A 19,542-nucleotide genomic window follows, 5' to 3' on the forward strand; every position below is an offset into this window, starting at 1 on the left:
GTTCTCCTTTATAAAAAAAATTATGATTATCAGTTAAATATGCAAATTAAGCCTTAGATGCCATGTATTGAGTCGACAGTTTATAAAGAACCACAGGCAAGAAACAGGCATAAATATAGTCAGCTTTAACAAGTGTTAAATTGGCAGAGTTTGAGGCCGTTGAATTAATGACCTCGCTGGAGAGTAATCACCACCACGAGAGGTACTGCCATAAACTTTAAGAGGTTACTACAGCCTCTTTGATAGCATCAAAGAAAAATATATTTTGATAGCATCTTAGAGGCTAGAAAATATCTTTGATTGCGTCTAAGAAACTAGAAAATATAAAGATATGGGACTCGGTCTTGGCGGACCTTTCGTTGGCTCCGTGATTTGTACAGATAAATTTCACCGCCTCTCACCCCGGTGGGAAGACGAGTCGGAGGCACTGTAAGTTAAGATCTAATTAAAGCCGGGGATGAGGTGTGACCAATTTGATGAGGCTAATAGATAGTATCCGAGGGCGGTGAAGTACTGCCTCGTATATTATACGTATTATACAAGGTCAAGTCACTAGGAGTGGAGGGGCAAGAATTTAGTGCGTCTTATGAGACATACTCACAGGAAAGACACTTAGGCTACAATTAAGCACTTCGTTCTGTGACACGCTGTCTTGTTTATACTCACGCCCGCTGGCTGCACAATTCAATTTCTTAGGAAATGTAGATGTTTATCTCTCAGAATGTTCGGTAATGTGTTTATTGTTTGTGATGTGTGTGTCTATGTATGTATTAACACGATGTACTGAACGGGGTGAGAATAGCTTGAGCTACCTCATCCTTTTGTGTGTATTTTACCTCAATAAACTTATTTCAATTTCAATTTCAATTTCTTTATTATGCACTCCACACCCATCACGTGGGCGGTGGTAGAAAGGATAATAGAGGCACATAATCGGTTCAGGAACTGAACCCCATAGTTCATTTAGCTAAGTGACAACGCTGCACAGAAACACAGTTTAAATACCGCCATGATACTCTTGTTCCTTGTAGCGGGTAAATATTAGTCGAGTTTCCCTTGACTAAGTCGAGGGAAACAACTGGCTGATCTGACTTTACCTCACTATTCAAGTACGTTTATTGAGACAATAAAATACATCTCAAAGGGATCGAGTAGCTTAGGCTATTTCTACCCTCCTACCTCACTATCGCAAGTGTGGTCGATGTTCGTCCTGTATGTTATAATGACCAAACAATTTATTGAAACCCGAAATATCACAAAGATACTCTTTGTTCTTTGTGAGTTGATCGTTAACGAGGGGAAACCTTCGTCCAATTCACAGCTCAACTGGTGGAGGCCGGGAATGAGATTTTCTGGGATCAAAGAGTTACGTTGTAAGAGCCTCTCCCCGGGACACACAAGATCAAAGACTCCTCACAAGAGCTCAGCAACAGGGGGGGATTCCTCACAAGAGCTGAACAACATGGGGAACTGAGAGGGAGTCCTCAGCCCTGCGACTAAGGCGGGTACATTGATATATACGCACACATGACGCCTGCAGGTGGTGCACCTACCTGACCTAGGGGTCAACAGCTGATACACCTAACTGTCGTAGGAGCCGTAATGAGGGTTCGAACCTATGTAGCGGGTGTTCCCACGCACACGCCCCTGTCAACTACGCCACGGCATGATCAAAAGGACCAGACGGATCTTTTGACCGTGTTGTGGCCTAGTCGTGTAGAGCGTGTGCCTGGGAACACCCACCGCATTGGTTCGAACCCTCATCACGGCTCTACGGATTTTCTCATTGACGCATCACGTTAGTGTGATTACTCTCTGTGTATTGATTTGATTGTTGCTGCCGGAGGCTGCTAGTTTATTGTACTCCCTCTACCCTGTGAGGTCATTGTTTATCCGAGTACAATGTAAGCTATAGCAATAAGCTTGGTTGTGATATTTTTGGTTATATACATTGTGATTTTCAAGCATTATTCTTAAATGAAACTTTATTACTGTTACAAGATTGTAATGATATTGGATACCAGAAGGGGGACTCAGCTGAGCTGTAATTGATCACAGCCTGGAGATGTAGAAGCCTCTCTCCCTCTCTTTCTTTCTCCCTCCTTCTCTTTCTTTGTTTCTCCCTCTCTTCCTGTCTCCTTCCCTCCCTCCCTCCCTGGAACTTCCCCATGCGAGATATCGTCAGTCCATCGGAGCGTCGTCGTAACCAATCGTGACTGGTAACTTGGCGATGGAGGCGGCGCTGGGCGAGGTAGAGTGGCGTATTGTGTTTAGCAGACTCTTGTATAGTTATCCTCGTGGAGTTTGACTGAGGAGTTTCTGTAACCAGTATTGGGTGCTCTCTGGCTGGCGGTGACCGTGCAATTATGGCTCGTGTATATCTTCGTGACTGACCAGCGTAAATATATCTTCCCGGGGCATGATAAATTGTGTAGTGTTCACCGGCTCTCTGTCTCTGTCTCTCTGTCTCTCTGTCTGTCTGTCTCTCTCTCTCTCTGTCTGTCTGTCTCTCTCTCTCTCCTCTCTCTCTCTCTCTCTCTCTCTCTCTAAATCTCTCTCTAAATCTCTCTCTCCCTCTCTTTCTCTCTCTTTCTCTCTCTCTCTTTCTCTCTCTCTCTCTCTCTCTCTCTCTCTCTCTCTCTCTCTCTCTCTCTCTCTCTCTCTCTCTCTCTCTCTCTCTCTCTCTCTCTCTCTCTCTCTCTCTCTCTCTCTCTCTCTCATTTCTGCCCCTGGGATTGCGCGTATGCACTCCCGCACACACAGGCCCGGCGTAGGACCAAAGGTAAACAACCTGCCAGCGTTGCCGTACGGGCATATCGTTACTTATATCTTGAATACGGACGAGAGCCCCACTTGGTCTTAAGTGGGAGCAGGTTCCTAGATGGCGCGAGAGATAAGCTCGTGTGTCCACGGGGAGGAAGAGATAGCCATGATCTTATCTCCTGTCGAGGGAAAATCTTTGTTGAGAATGTGGGCAGCAAGCAGGTGGAAGACTTGTTCCTTATCTCTTGGATTAATGTTCCTATCTAATTCTAGATAAGGATGGTCACAGCAGGACTCCACAACCTTGTCATCATTTTATGCACCGCTTTTTTTTTAGCTGACCAGAGCGTCAAAGTAATGCTGTTTAGCGATTTGGAAAAAGTAAAATTTATGCTTCGGCTGATGAGCACCACGATGGCGATTGGTTAGGTGGGTTGGTTAGGTTCGTACATTTCAGGTTATAGGATGATACCGCTTCATATTTGACGCTTGTGAGTGAAGACAGGAATACCAGGTGAACCCTAGCGCTGTTGACAGTTACTCCCCCCCCTTCCTAACGCTTACCGTTACCCCCTGTAACTGTTACCCCCCTCTAACTGTTACCTCCTGTAACTGTTACCCCCCCCCCCCCCCCTCTAACTGTTACCCCGATCGCTGAGTGTCGGGACCAAGAGTCGATACCCTTGTGAACACATTAAGTCTTCAGAACAAGAAGATTCTGCCGAAGGGAGTGGGTATGGGGTGCATAATACACGACTCGCCTAACATCTTAGCATGAGAGTTCTAACCGTTAGAACTAACTCTACGTCGCGTGGAGTTAGCAAATCAATCTGGCTTTCAAACACCATCTCTCAATCAGCAGTATTCTAATACACGGCATGGATTTTGTAACGCGGTAAATTAACATGAAGAATGCACTCTGGGTTATAGACACGACTCTTTCTTGAGGTAACTTTACAAGACAAGCAGAAGAAAATTACGATATTGGAGTTCTTAGAGTGACGAGGGATTCATGACAACTGGAAGGAAAATGATCCTGACGCAGATATATTGGCCACGGTATAAAGTGTGGTGGAGGAATGGGCGACATGAGAAGGAATAGAGAAGATGGGGAGGAATGGGAACGATGAAGAAGTATGGGATAGATGAAGGGCAGAAGATTAGAAGGGATGCAATAAAAGAGAGAGGAAGAGGAGCTAAGCCAGGAGGAGGAGGAGAGTGTAGTAGAAGAAAAGAAAATTGTAGAGGAAGAATAGAAAAGTGTACAGGATGAGGAGAAGAGTGTAGAGGAGAGAAGAAGAAGGATGTGTAGTGGTGCCGGAGAAGAGCACCACAGTGTATAAAGGAAGAAGTGTGAGCCAGCAGAAGCGGTGTTGTGTGCCGGGTAGAATTATATGTTGAAGGCTATTGATGGCTTGATTATATCACTGGTGACAACAGTGTTTGGTGAGGGATGTGTCCCTAGGGTACAGTCTCACTCTCTTGCCCCCCCCAGTCTCCCTATCCCTCCCTCACTCTTACCCCCAGTCCCTCTCCCTCACTCTTGCCCACAGTCTCCCTCCCTCACTCTTGCCTCCAGTCCCTCTCCCTCACTCTTGCCTCCAGTCTCTCTCCCTCACTCTTGCCTCCAGTCTCTCTCGCCCACTCTTGCCCTGTGTCTCGCCCACTCTTGCCCTGTGTCTCGCCCACTCTTGCCCTGTGTCTCGCCCACTCTTGCCCTGTGTCTCGCCCACTTTTGCCCTGTGTCTCGCCCACTTTTGCCCTGTGTCTCGCCCACTCTTGCCCTGTGTCTCGCCCACTCTTGCCCCCACTCTCTCTCCCTCCCTCACTCTTGCCCCCAGTCCCTCTCCCTCACTCTTGCCCCCAGTCCCTCTCCCTCACTCTTGCCTTGTGTCTCTCCCCACTCTTGCCCTGTGTCTCTCCCCACTCTTGCCCTGTGTCTCTCCCCACTCTTGCCCTGTGTCTCTCCCCACTCTTGCCCTGTGTCTCTCCCCACTCTTGCCCTGTGTCTCTCCCCACTCTTGCCCTGTGTCTCTCCCCACTCTTGCCCTGTGTCTCTCCCCACTCTTGCCCTGTGTCTCTCCCCACTCTTGCCCTGTGTCTCTCCCCACTCTTGCCCTGTGTCTCTCCCCACTCTTGCCCTGTGTCTCGCCCACTCTTGCCCCCAGTCCCTCTCCCTCACTCTTGCCCTGTGTCTCTCCCCACTCTTGCCCTGTGTCTCGCCCACTCTTGCCCTGTGTCTCGCCGACTCTTGCCCTGTGTCTCGCCGACTCTTGACCTGTGTCTCGCCGACTCTTGACCTGTGTCTCGCCCACTCTTGCCCCCAGTCCCTCTCCCTCACTCTTGCCCCGTCTTCCCCAAAGCTTGGTAATTAACTATCAGGCCAACTGTAGGCATCTGCCTCAGTTGGTGCAGGTTCTTCATGCTGTGCAGAGGTGTGTGGAGGGCAGCACGCTCGGGTTACGCCCAAGAGGATCACCAGTTCTTATCTCGTTGACAAAATGAATGTTTTAATTGCCTGAGGCGCATAACACAAAAGAGTTTGATTGGGGTCAAGAGTTCAGATTTGTTCCGCCCCTCCAAACTATGCACCGTATTTTTTTCTCTGAAGACCCTGTTACAGGCGTGAGGAAAGATGGAATAATCTTTAATACCACGGCCTTATTTCCCAGCAAATACGCGACGTAATTACAACGGGGCAACGTCATTTGCTGTTTACACAGTAAAAAATACCGTTGTGATAATGTTGTGTATTGGGTTATGGTATATATGGGTATATTGCTCTGGTATAGGACCTGGGGAGGGCCTATTCCTCGGTGGGAATAGCTGATGGTAGGAGGAGGAGGAATCATTTGGTATCAGCTGATACCAGGAGCTGATGGTAGACAGCATATATCATGATGTCTACCATCAGATCCTCATAGTCCCATGTACGACCCTTCACCTCCATCCCACCGTCCCAAGCACAACCCCATCGCCCCCTGCCATAACAAACTGCCAGAAGATCCTCAGATCCACGCCTCTACCAACGGCGTGGTGACAAGCTTTCTGTCTAGCGAAGATAACTGACGCGCCGCACATGTGGTGTTTGTTAGGTTGTGGGGCTGTTGGGGTCGTTAGGTTGTGGGGCTGTTGGGGTCGTTAGGTTGTGGGGCTGTTGGGGTCGTTAGGTTGTGGGGCTGTTGGGGTCGTTATAGTTTGTGGCGCTCTGAGGATCGTTAGTTTGTGGCGCTCTGAGGGTTGTTAGTTTGTGGGGGTCTATACGTTGTGGGGCTGTTAAGGTCGTTAGGTTGTGGGACTGTTGAGGTCGTTAGGTTGTGGGGCTGTTAAGGTCGTTGGGTTGTCTTGAGGTGGTTAGGTTGTGGAGCTGTTAAGGTGGTTAGGTTGTGGAGCTGTGGGTGCTGCCACTCTGACTAGCGGCCTCTGGCTACTGCCCAGCATGGAGAACAATAGAGATGGAGATTGATACAGAGATCAAGGAACAGGCACAGTGACACACACTGATAGACAGTGACATATAGAGGAAGAGAGACTGTCAGACAGAGAAAAAGTGAGGAAGAGAGACAGTGAGGGATATGGAGAGACCGTCAGTCAGTCAGTCAGTCAGTCAGTCAGTCAGTCAGGTTCACAGTAGTCAGCGAGGCAGAACGAGAGAGAGAGAGAGAGAGAGAGAGAGAGAGAGAGAGAGAGAGAGAGAGAGAGAGAATAAGAGCTTTTCTCATTGCATCATCTCCATACCATGAGGAGAGGAGTCATGGCAGACATTAAGGGTCTCCTTCGATCCCTGCAGCACCTGCAAGAGTCGACACCGGCCCAACACACACACACACACACACACACACACACACACACACACACACACACACACACACACACACACACACACACACACACACACACACACACACACACACAGGTTATACCGTGGGGTCGTTGGGCATATAACACACACACACACACATACACACACGCGCGTGCGCGCGCGCTCTCGGGTCCCACGCGCTTACAGGGTCTGGTAGCTGAGTGGACAGCGCGCGGTACTCGTAATTCTGTGGTCCGGGATCGATTCCTGGACCAGGCAGAAACAAATGGGCAAAGTTTCTTTCACTCTGATTCCCCTGTTACCTAGAAGTAAATAGGTACCTGGAAGTTAGACAGCTGTTACGGAGCAGCTTCCTGGGTGTGTGTGTGGGGGGGGGGGGGGATAAAACATCAGTTAGTAGTTAGTTACAGTTGATTGATTGACAGTTGAGAGGTGGGTCGAAAGAGCAGAGCTCAACCCTCGCAAGCACAGCTAGGTGAACACCACTAGGTAAAGACACACACACACTGACCCCTTGTTAAAGAACTGCCGACTGCAATAGTTTATGCAGCCGTCACCTCAGCAGTGATATAAGACTCCAGATATGCATAATGGACTGGCGTTCATCAGGGGACTGCGATTGGTATCGTGCCAGTACACTAGGGAGAGTATTGTTCCCAGGGCGGCGGGGCTGCTTTATCCTCACTGGGGCCCAGATGCTGTAGATGGGCTCCTATGCCTGCCTGAGTGATGGCCCACACTCATCTGCCTCTTCCTTCACTGTGTGTACTCACCTAATTGTACTCACCTAATTGTGCTTGCGGGGGTTGAGCTTTGGCTCTTTGGTCCCGCCTCTCAACTGTCAATCAACTGGTGTACAGATTCCTGAGCCTACTGGGCTCTATCATACCTACATTTGAAACTGTGTATGGAGTCAGCCTCCACCACATCACTTCCTAGTGCATTCCATTTATTAACTACTCTGACACTGAAAAAGTTCTTTCTAACGTCTCTGTGGCTCATCTGGGTACTAAGTTTCCACCTGTGTCCCCTTGTTCGTGTCCCACCCGTGCTGAAGAGTTTGTCTTTGTCCACCCTGTCAATTCCCCTGAGAATTTTGTAGGTGGTTATCATGTCTCCCCTTACTCTTCTGTTTTCCAGGGATGTGAGGTTCAGCTCCTTTAGCCTTTCCTCGTAGCTCAATCCTCTCAGTTCCGGGACGAGCCTGGTGGCATACCGCTGAATCTTCTCTAACTTTGTCTTGTGTTTAACTAGGTATGGACTCCAGGCTGGAGCTGCATACTCCAGGATTGGTCTTACATAAGTGGTATACAGGGTTCTGAAAGATTCCTTACACAAGTTTCTGAAGGCAGTTCTTATGTTGGCCAGTCTAGCATATGCCGCTGATGATATTCTTTTGATGTGGGCCTCTGGGGACAGGTTCGGTGTGATATCAACCCCCAGATCCTTCTCTCTATTTGATTCTTGCAGGATTTCCCCTCCCAGATGATACCTTGTGTTCAGCCTCCTGCTCCCTTCGCCTAATTTCATCACCTTACACTTTCCAGAGTTGAACTTCAGCAGCCATTTTCTAGCCAAGTTTTCATGAATTAATTGTTTTTCGACAACCTAACCTACCTAACCTAACCTAACCTAACTTTTTCGGCTACCTAACCTAACCTAACCTATAAAGATAGGTTAGGTTAGGTTAGGTAGGGTTGGTTAGGTTCGGTCATATATCTACGTTAATTTTAACTCAAATAAAAAAAATTGACCTCATACATAATGAAATGGGTAGCTTTATCATTTCATAAGAAAAAAAATAGAGAAAATATATTAATTCAGGAAAACTTGGCTTATTAGGCAAATCGGGCCTTACATAGTAGGCTGAGAAGTGAGTTCTGGCTACTAGGTACGACATATATATATATATATATATATATATATATATATATATATATATATATATATATATATATATATATATATATATATATATATATATATATATATATATATATATATAATATGTGAGAATGAATATGCTATAGCACTAATCAGTGAAAATAATAACCCACTATTTTGTAAGCACAAGGAAACGTAGACTGTATATTTCGATCCCAAACCAGGAACCTTTTTCCTTGTTTTCTACTGTTTATTGTGCGTGCCATCATTATCAACTTGGATGAACATATAGCTAGGACCAGTATGAATGTGATTTTAATGCGTCAAGTGAATTATATTTTTCATAGAGGACCGGAAAATGTCAGAGCTAAGGAAGCTTTTCCCATCCAAGCTTATTGACGACGTGGGGGAGGGACTGAGCTCTGAGAAGGAGGGGGGGGTGAAAAGCTTTATGAAAAATAATATATTTTATTATGGCTCTTTATTATGACTTAATGTTCATTTTATTATGGGGGCTCAATTAAAGAATGTAGATAAGAAAGCGCGACACGACTATATTGCACCAAGGAGCCGGTCGGCCGAGCGGACAGCACACTGGACTTGTGATCCTGTGGTCCCAGGTTCGATCCTGGGCGCCGGCGAGAAACACTGGGCAGAGTTTCTTTCACCCTATGCCCCGTGTTACCTAGCAGTAAAATAGGTACCTGGGTGTTAGTCAGCTGTCACGGGCTGCTTCCTGGGGGTGGAGGCCTGGTCGAGGACCGGGCCGCGGGGACACTAAAGCCCCGAAATCATCTCAAGATAACCTCAAGATAACCACCAGACGCTGGTCTTCTGTAAACCAACTGATGCTTGTTGCAACCTTGCAACGTAACATTAGGGTGAGGAAATATGATCCTTATGTTCCTAGTATAATGGCTGACGAGGTTACCTGGCATTTTAGTATTCGTAGACCAGGGTCAGGATTCGTCAGATACTTACGAAACCTGTACATCTTTCCTCAATCATGGCAGTGTTGTTTATATTAACAAGTTTATGAGCTCTGAAGCACTACGAGGTTGTTTGTAACAATAATAACCTTGGGCTTGGGTTGTGAAGGACCTAAGATATTTACTGTTTAATAAATGTAAACAATGCCGCCATGATAATGATGCACAGGTTTCGTAAACGACTGCGTAAATTCTTGAAGAATCCTGGCTCATATTTACGAAGTTGAATGCAGAGGAGAATGAAGCAATCTGGAAAGAACTTACCTAGCGGTATTTACTTGTCAGTGACTACGGAGACGTGAGGTCTAACTCTTTATGCCCAGCCTTCTGGCCTTGTACCTCTTGCGTTATAATTTAACTATTCTGAAGTTCGAATTATTCTTGTTCGAAGTAATTAACGTATTGCCACGGATATTACAAGAGTTTGACTGATTTGAATAATTTATTGTATGAGGGGCTCTTGAGGAAAAGTTCCCTCGGAGGAAAGGTTCTTAGGGAGAAGTTTCTGGGTAGGAAGGTTCCTAGGGACGAAAAGTTCCTAAGGATGAAAAGTTCCCAAAGAAGAAGAGTTTCCAGAAGCCTGAGGTGGAAGGAGGGAAGGGGTGGGGTACGTCTTAGGTGGGAGGAGGAGTGGGGCGGGAGACGTCTAATGTGGGAGACGTGGTGGGAGTTCCTTCTAAGCTGGGAAAGGAAGGGAGGGGGGGGGATAATTCCGACATGGGAGCGTGTCACGATGGTCTAATGTGTCCAAGACAGTTTAATGTTAACATGAATGTGGTAATAGGCAAGATGGGAGAGATTAGATGGTTGTGGATTACGTCCAAGGAACTCTTATGCTCCAGAGTGGTGGCTGCCACACACGCTTAATGTTGGTGGGTCGTGCCTAAGCGATCTGTAAAATGGTCAGAAGCTTTGATGGAAGAGGAGGAGGATTAATAATTATAATAGAATTTTAATTATTACTAATTCTGTAATCATTACATTTCACACAACACCCATTTACACCTGTGTTTCGTGAGGGAAGCTGAGCCTGCTCTTACCGCTACAGATGAGTGATGCTTCCAAATGAATCAACTCTCATCAACTCTCACCGCGACTCGTAGTTACCGCATCGTTTATCATACATGCTATCACTTTCATTAATCACCAGAGGTCAACACCATCACCCGCCGTCACCATCTCCATCACCACCCTACACAGCCCAAACAGGGTACTTATCTCCACCATCAACACATTCCCATCACCATAGCTTCACTATCCAGCAGCGGCTCAACACCCTCAACCCGTCACCACCACTCTCACACTCCCGAGGAGTCACTAAATAAACCGCGCCGCCCCGTGCTAAACCATCTTAAACCCCGCCGTCGACGATGCCGTAAACGACCTGGCCATTACCTTCGTCCAGCCAGCGAGCATTTCTGCCATCATCTTCAGCCCTCCGCCCCTTCATTACTTCACGCGGCATTAATGCCCGCTATATCACACTACATTCTGCGCCATCTTGGGCGTCCTGGTTGTACGGTAAGACGTCCTTGTTGTACGGTAAGACGTCCTTGTTGTACGGTAAGACGTCCTTGTTGTGTGGTAAGACGTCCTTGTTGTACGGTAAGACGTCCTTGTTGTACGGTAAGACGTCCTTGTTGTACGGTAAGACGTCCTTGTTGTACGGTAAGACGTCCTTGTTGTGTGGTAAGACGTCCTTGTTGTACGGTAAGACGTCCTTGTTGTACGGTAAGACGTCCTTGTTGTACGGTAAGACGTCCTTGTTGTGTGGCAAGACGTCCTTGTTGTACGGTAAGACGTCCTTGTTGTACGGTAAGACGTCCTTGTTGTGTGGTAAGACGTCCTTGTTGTGTGGTAAGACGTCCTTGTTGTACGGTAAGACGTCCTTGTTGTACGGTAAGACGTCCTTGTTGTGTGGTAAGACGTCCTTGTTGTGTGGTAAGACGTCCTTGTTGTGTGGTAAGACGTCCTTGTTGTGCACTAAGGTGTCCGTGCTGTGCACTAAGGTGTCCTTGTTGTGCACTAAGGCGTCCGTGCTGTGCACTAAGGTGTCCTTGGTGTGCACTAAGGCGTCCGTGCTGTGCACTAAGGTGTCCTTGTTGTGCACTAAGGCGTCCGTGCTGTGCACTAACGTGTACTTGGTGTGCACTAAGGCGTCCGTGCTGTGCACTAACGTGTCCTTGTTGTGCACTAAGGCGTCCGTGCTGTGCACTAACGTGTCCTTGGTGTGCACTAAGGTGTCCATGTTGTAGCTGTCTGGTATCCCCCACCACCTTGCTTGCTCAAGAGCCTCATCTTCTGGTACCCACCTGACTGTCTTGAGTTAAAACATCTATGACGAACTGCTGTTAAATTCTCCGTTTCTTCCCACTTCCTCTCGGTTCCTCTCGTCTCTTCCCGTCTGTAACTTTACAAATTCCGAATCATCTTGATTTCGTCACTTTTCATGGTAAATACAGCGGTTAAGTTTTCATTAACGCCAAGAAACTACAAAAGTCAGGTTACATGGACGAGAAAGGTATGGACTTGACGGTATATTAAAGACGGCGGCCCAGACGGGAGGTGGGAGTATAAGGGCCCGTATAAGGCGATGTAAACACAACCTCACCACAGTGAGAAAATCTGTGGATCAGGACGGTGGAATTTATTTTTTTATTGTTGCCGCCGGAGGCGGCTAGTTTATTGTGCACCCCATACCCATCATGTGAGCGGTAGCGCAAAAAGCATTACAGAGGGCACAAAAGGTCTTTATCAGACCTCAACTTAGATTATTATATTAACAATTTCATCTATCCTTCACACCTTATAACTACAATGTCAGCTAGTTACAGAGAATGTTCTATTTCAAGAGCTATATATTAACAGTAAGTCATTATACATACATGGTAGGTCTTATTGCTAATACACAATTGTTTGAGCAGTAGAGCCGGAATTGAACCAGCATCCTGCGACACCCCAGACGCGCGCCTGCTGATATATCAGCTTAATATCTGTCTATGTTGTTGTAACGTTGTAGCAACATGACTAAAATAACGTGTGCGTGTTTACATGCCTAAAGTATATATGCACAGGCTTCCTGACCCCGACAAAACGAATTATATGTTGAAAAGTGTGGGTGATTGGCAGTTTCTCTGTGGTACTCCACTTTTCAGTTTGATTAGGTCAACTGAGCAGCTGCCAGTGGTGCAACCTGTCCTCTTAAAAATAACGTCGCTTTTGGGCGTTTGCCCGTATGGCCGAAAGTGGACGTATTTTGAAAATGAAAAAAAAAATGAAAATAAATTTAGTTTTTTTTCTTTCAACAACAGTAAGTTAAGGGTCCTCTGATAGGTTAGGTGGGCAGGAAATTCTCATGAAGTTTCAAAACGTTATGAAAAACGTTAATTGAAAGTTTCCTCTTCTAACTTTACCAAGTAAGACGGACGACTCAAACAGAAAACGGAACAGTACGTCACTTTTGTGAGTCGATTTCATTTCAAATTACGTCCAAATTTGGCCATAGTGCGCATACGAGCCAAAAGTGACGTTATTTTTAAGAGGACGGGTTGAGGAGTGAGGTTAGCTTTTCTGTTGTCTATGGATCTGTCTGTATCCCAACCAACCCTCCCTCTCTCTCACCCCTCACTCCCTCTCTCTCACCCCCTCACTCCCTCTCTCTCACCCCTCACTCCCTCTCTCTCACCACTCCCTCTCTCTCACCCCTCCCTCTCTCTCACCCCTCACTCCCTCTCCCTCACCTCTCCCTCCCTCTCTCGCACTCCTCCCTCCCTGTCTCGCACCCCTCCATCCCTCCCTCCCTCCCCCCCTATCCCTCTTTCCATCCCTCCCTTAACCCACCTTCCCCTATCTACTTAAACATACCTCCCTACCTGTGTGGCAGCTGATGGTAGGATAAGAATTGGAGGTGGGGAGGGGGGGAGTGAGGAGAGGGATTATGGGGACAGGAGTTATAGGGAGGGGGGACAAGCAGGAGGCTAAGGGAGGGGGCAAGAGGAGGGAGGGAGGGGAATGGAGTGCCAGCACCAGACTGGGTCAGACCGGCTTAAGGATGCCACCGACTTGTCACAAAGATACTGAAAAACATTTCCTTCTGTCTCTGAGACATGTCTCTTTTTCTGACGTAGTTGCGGGCTGACACGGGGGGGGGGGGGGGGAGTGTCGTCCCTCCCCCGCCCCCTCCCCTTCTCTCCTGTCCCCCTCCCCTTCTCTCCTATCCCCCTCCCATCCTCTCCTATCCCCCTCCCATCCTCTCCTGGATATATTGCATGGAATGACCTCTTTACATTTTGGAAGGGGGGAAAAAGCAATGTAGTTTTATCATTAATACTCTAATTCTCTTGCACTAATAATTCCCTTGAAATTCGTGAACGCAATTTACTGCAGAACGCGAACGATTTTGGTAAGATTTCTGGGGTCATTCTAGACGGGTCGGGGGGGGGGGCTCTGGGGTGCACTCCATTTATACTCCCCTTAACTGGTTACGGAATTTTGATAAGATTGTAGAGATATTGAGCAGCCACTTAGTGCTGCGGATCACCGGAGGAGGAGATGTAGCTGGAAGAGGAGAGTGAAAAGGAAGAGAAGATGGCGGCCGACAGTTTACCTGTGGTTTACCTGCAGCAGAGTTCAAGAGCCCAACTCCCAAAACACTGTGTTACTACTATAATCTATATGAGAGATCAGAGTGTGGGGTTATGTAATATTGGGTTCAACTAGCTGTCCTCCATCACAGAGGACTCTTGGTTTTTGTATATGGTATGTGAATGGAGTCTGCCAGCTTGTACTAGCAAACCTCGGGTAGACTATCTAGCAAACCTCGGGTAGACTATGAGCTTATCCATTAGTATCCTGGAGTGAATAACATTATCAAATGGCTACAAAGACCCATTAGGTAATGCCATTTGGTCTAAAATCTGTGATGATTAGGTATTCCCTATTGCTAATTCTAAAGCGTCTCCTAGCTATTTTACGCAGAATTTATCATTTACCACAGAATTTACAAGCAGCTATCTTCTATGATTAACAATATCCCATCCTAATTAAAGAAGAAAGAATTGGGCACGTTTCTTTTTACCTAATGCCTCTGCTCACCAGGCAGTAAATAGGTACCCGGGAGTTAGTTAATCCAGGGGAGGGTCAGTAGTTTGACCTTGGAGAAGACCTCGATATAAGCCTAACGTATATATAAGCTGCCTGTCCCCGACAAAATGAATGATGAATTTATTACTGTTACTGGTGAGACCTGTGTCCTGGTCACACATGTTGTTCTCAGTGCTAAACAGATTTTAATACCAGTGCTTTTCTTTTCATTCTTCTTTCTCACCGTTGGTGTTTGGTTGCTCTTCTTGTGAGAGGCAGTTTCTTGAGGCGCTGTGGTTTTATTAGAGATTGGTGTGTCTTGGTGAAGTTTCATTATATATTACGTGCAGGTTGGAAATGTTGTGTGTGTGTGTGTGTGTGTGTGTGTGTGTGTGTGTGTGTGTGTGTGTGTGTGTGTGTGTGTGTGTGTGTGTGTGTGTCGGATGTGTGTGTTATATATGTACACCTGTTAATTGATGGTTGAGAGGCGGGACCAAAGAGCCAGAGCTCAACCCCCGCAAGCACAACTAGGTGAGGTGAGTACCTGTGCGAGACACTCTCCATTCAACAGAGATTCTGAAGCTCTTAGTGGTGAGATGCTGCTCCTGGTGTTGTGTTGCTGCTCCTGGTGTTGTGTTGCTGCTCCTGGTGTTGTGTTGCTGCTCCTGGTGTTGTGTTGCTGCTCCTGGTGTTGTGTTGCTGCTCCTGGTGTTGTGTTGCTGCTCCTGGTGTTGTGTTGCTGCTCCTGGTGTTGTGTTGCTGCTCCTGGTGTTGTGTTGCTGCTCCTGGTGTTGTGTTGCTGCTCCTGGTGTTGTGTTGCTGCTCCTGGTGTTGTGTTGCTGCTCCTGGTGTTGTGTTGCTGCTCCTGGTGTTGTGTTGCTGCTCCTGGTGTTGTGTTGCTGCTCCTAATATTGTTACTGCTACTGCTCTTACTTTGTAGCAATATCCACTTTGATATTTTGTCTTCAGGGTAACCGTGCCGCACAGCCCCGTACACTCTCTGAACCTTATTAATATGTGCAATTATATCTATTGTTAAAAAAAAGGGAGAAATGGGGAAGGGAGGGGAAGAAGATAAGGGGAAAGGAGACCTAGGCAGGTAAGAGGGAGAGGGAATGAAGGGAAGGCCCGGGGGAGGGAGTTGGGTAGGGAGGCGAGTGGGGGGAGGGGAGGGGAAAGGGAGGGGTGATAAGGAGAGGGAAGGTTGGGGAAGTGGGAGTGGAGGAGGTTCATGGAACCCCCAAGGTTAAGTTCGCGGAACAAGTTCGCGGAACTCCCCGAGGGAAAGTAAATCACTTGGTGTGTAAACTCAACTACTTACGGGCTATTCATGGCCGTGCCACCTCTTTTGTGGCTTAATCTCCATCCATCATCAACCAGGGGAAAGGTTCGCGGAACCCCGAAGGAGAGGTTCGTGGCACCCCTGAGGGAAGGTTTGAGAAACCCCGGGTGAAAACCAACGCGAGGCAACATCCAGTTTTTTTTACTGTATGTTTTTCACACGATTCGTAATCATCTCAGAATTCGTGATGTTTGTCCATTTAAGATATATCAAACCCTTTATAATGTATTAAGGCTACACCTACCCCGCCTGTCGCACGTCGGGTGAGGAGTGCCCAAAAGGTATTTCCGGACGGACGGGTGGTGGAGACGGTCGGGGAGGGGGGGGGGGGGGGGAGGGAGGGGAGGGAATTGTTTTGAGGTGAGGTGAGGTGGGGGGGGGAGGGTTTGGCTCAGGCACCTGACACTTGACACTCTGGGTGATAGTTCTCTTGTCACCGCTCATCGTCACTCTTCTTTGAACCTTTCACTATTTCTCCTGTATTATATTTACTCCCATCTTTCATCAACTTCGTTGTTGTTCCTCATGCTTCCTCCTACTTCCTCTCCCCTCTTACCCCCCGTCATTTCCTAATTTTCTTCTTCTTTCTTTTCTCTGTTCCTTCTTTTCCCCCCTTCCTCTTACTTCTTACTTTCTCCTGTTTCGTTCTTCGGTTCACTCTCTTCCTCATCCACTTTTCCACCTTTCCAGCTCCTTCCTCCATCGTCGCCTTTACAAGCTCACGGCATCTTTTCCCAGTAAACGGGAGACATCTCCCGTCACGCAGGGTGCAGTCGCACCTCCACAGATCTCCAGTATCACCACCACTTACGGGCTATTCATGCCTGTGCCACCTTTTGGATGGCTTAATCTTTTTCCCAGTAAAGACAGCTATACACCCAACTACCGTGGCTGCTACCCTAAGGGCCTCTCGAGAACACATTATATACTTGTAAAATAGACAATACTCCATAATACGACAGATATATTAATAAATATTGCATCGTCTAATGCAATACATTATTGAATAACTGCAAATTATCTATATATATAATTTTGAGTAGATTATAGTAAATTAAAATTTATGAATTAGCATTACCCAGATTTACACGTCCATAGTGTAGTGGGACATCAGCCAGAATTAATATAAATATTTTTGTAATTAAAAATTATATATATATATTAAATAATAAACCTTTAGTAATATAGCTTCTTCAATCACTGTATGATGTACAATCTACGGTAAATTTTCGGAGGAACACAAGCCTCATCACAGTCTCATTGTTTACACTCCATGCGTTCTCACACTCTTCAGCATCCTCACACGCGCTGTCAGCGTCCTCACAAGTGCACTCAGCCTCCTCATACTCACTGTCAGTGTCCTCACTCCCCGCTTCCTAACACTCAGCGTGCTCTGGCTTCCGATGTACTGCGCCTCTTGGAATGGTGGAGACTCAACAGAGGGGCTCAAGAGCAGGGACGAGGAAGGCTGTGTGGGGGCAGGAACTAGGAGAACTAGTCGAGTTTCCGCTTCGTTCTCGACGTGGGCCAATTAGTACACTAGTTTAATGACGATGTGAACGCTGGAGAGAACGGGCTGCTAGAACACGCGTGTTACACCATTTTGGTGATTCACCGCCGGTATGAGCTCAGCGTTTTGTGTCGGGGAGATATTTTAAGAGTCAGGAGAGATGGGGAAGACCAACAAAGAAGTAACTACGAGTACTGTCCGTTTAGGCACACTGAGGGCGCCGCCCGAAAACAAATACGCATCGCTGACTATTTTGGAGTCGACCGCGCGCCATTTCAAGTGTTGTTTTCTTTAAACCAACCGCAAGGCATCGCTGATTGGTTTCCAGGTGAAATATGGCATCTTTTGTTTAATTCATCTTCCCGCGTGTGTTGCGTGCCGAGCTCTGAGAACGATGTATAATGCTCACATATATGCGTATCGTATAGCACATGAACGCTGCTGATCTGGAGGTAATCAAGCAACTGCATTTGCAAAGCACCAGGTAAGCCTGAACTGTGTTAATTAATAGTTTAATTTATATTAATAATTGCACTAAATGCTAAACACTCCTTTGGAAAAACAGTGTTTAATTAATACAGTATCTTCATCGTCGATGTTGCACGCACCCACACATATCTTAATGACCCCTCTATTCATGAGTCATTTTTGAAGGCGCCTGCATTTATGAGTAATTTTCAAGACTTCCCGCAACTCGTTCTCTGCCATTGTCTCAAATCATATTCAGTCTTTTAATTCTAATTAACAAGCCTTCCCAAGATGCTGTTTTCTCCTGTTTCCTTGGAGACCTTCAGCGTCATGTTTACACGCAAGTGAATTTTCCATAGACAGAAAGAGGCTCGAGGCTAACTCCAAACACAGGCCCGAAGGTAGGCATGACCACGGCCAGGATCCGGCAAGCATTGACGCAACCTTTTACGAAACTCTGTTGATACTCCCAACCATTTCTGTCACTTGAACACCACCACCACTCACCATCTGTGTCAATAGTTACTAGAACAGCACCACCACCACCACCACCACTCACCATCTGTATCACCAGTCACTGAGACACCAAGCAACAGCCTGTTGGACCAAACTCTCTCAAGTCAAGCCTGGCCTCACGCCGGGCTTGGGGAGTAGAACTCCCAGAACCCCATCAACCAGGTACCAACCAGGACACCACTATTCCGCCGCCCTCACCATACAGGCGGCTACCGTACCTGAACACATTACTGTACGATAGGCTACTGCCATTACGTCTATACTGTTTGAGGTGTGAGTACGATGAGCCTAGTGAGGCGGCAACACGCTTGCTATTATAACTTAAGTGAACATTTACCATAAATCACGAAACTCCGAGGCTATTGTTTATCTATTAACTGTAACTATTATTAGTCTTGTTAGCAACTGTAATTGGCCAGTTGGGGGTCGTTAGACTCGTATATCACTTTGTATGTATATTTTTTCACTAGGTAATATCAATAGCGTTATTGTGCAATTTTGAATTTATTATTATTTTGCAAAATATATTCCATAAATATGAATTCCAAATGGCATGTATTGGCCTGCGTAATACCATATTAATTGCCAGTCGGAAGGTTTCACATCTGCACTCTCTCGCTAAAATTAATATTGCTTGCAATAAACTGCAATGGTTATGCCAATATTTAATTTGTGTTATATATTATTTATGGGTTCAGTGTTTCAATCTGCGTGGTGAGATTTTTGTGGGTTGGGGCGAAAAAATTAAACACGCAAATGTAAACAAAAGCAATATTATTCACGAGTACTAAAAGAAACCAAAGTGAAAAAACATAAAAATATATTTGTATACAGGCCAGACTAAAGAATTCCTGTAAAATTAGAGCTCTCTCTCTCTCTCTCTCTCTCTCTCTCTCTCTCTCTCTCTCTCTCTCTCTCTCTCTCTCTCTCTCTCTCTGTCTGTCTCTCTGTCTCTCTCTCTCTCTCTCTCTCTCTCTCTCTCTCTCTCTCTCTCTCTCTCTCTCTCTCTCTCTCTCTCTCTCTCTCTCTCTCTCTCTCTCTCTCTCTCTCTCCCTCTCTCTCCCCCCCCCTAGAGAGAGAGCTAGGAAAGATAGCGTAATAAATTATTGAAGAAGGCGACGTCAGTTGACAGGCGGATGAATGAGGCCATAGGCACGTGTCCACC

The 19,542-nt window shown here is 46.6% G+C and overlaps 1 long non-coding RNA gene across 1 annotated transcript in view; it reads left to right on the forward strand.

Moving 5' to 3' along the window:
- The window catches only part of LOC138370975 (uncharacterized), a 517,340-nt gene that overhangs the window by 143,374 nt on the left and 354,424 nt on the right, over positions 1–19,542 (forward strand). The window lies entirely within an intron of this gene.

This window comes from Procambarus clarkii, chromosome 34 (genome assembly GCF_040958095.1).
Source record: "Procambarus clarkii isolate CNS0578487 chromosome 34, FALCON_Pclarkii_2.0, whole genome shotgun sequence".
Taxonomy (NCBI): domain Eukaryota; kingdom Metazoa; phylum Arthropoda; class Malacostraca; order Decapoda; family Cambaridae; genus Procambarus; species Procambarus clarkii.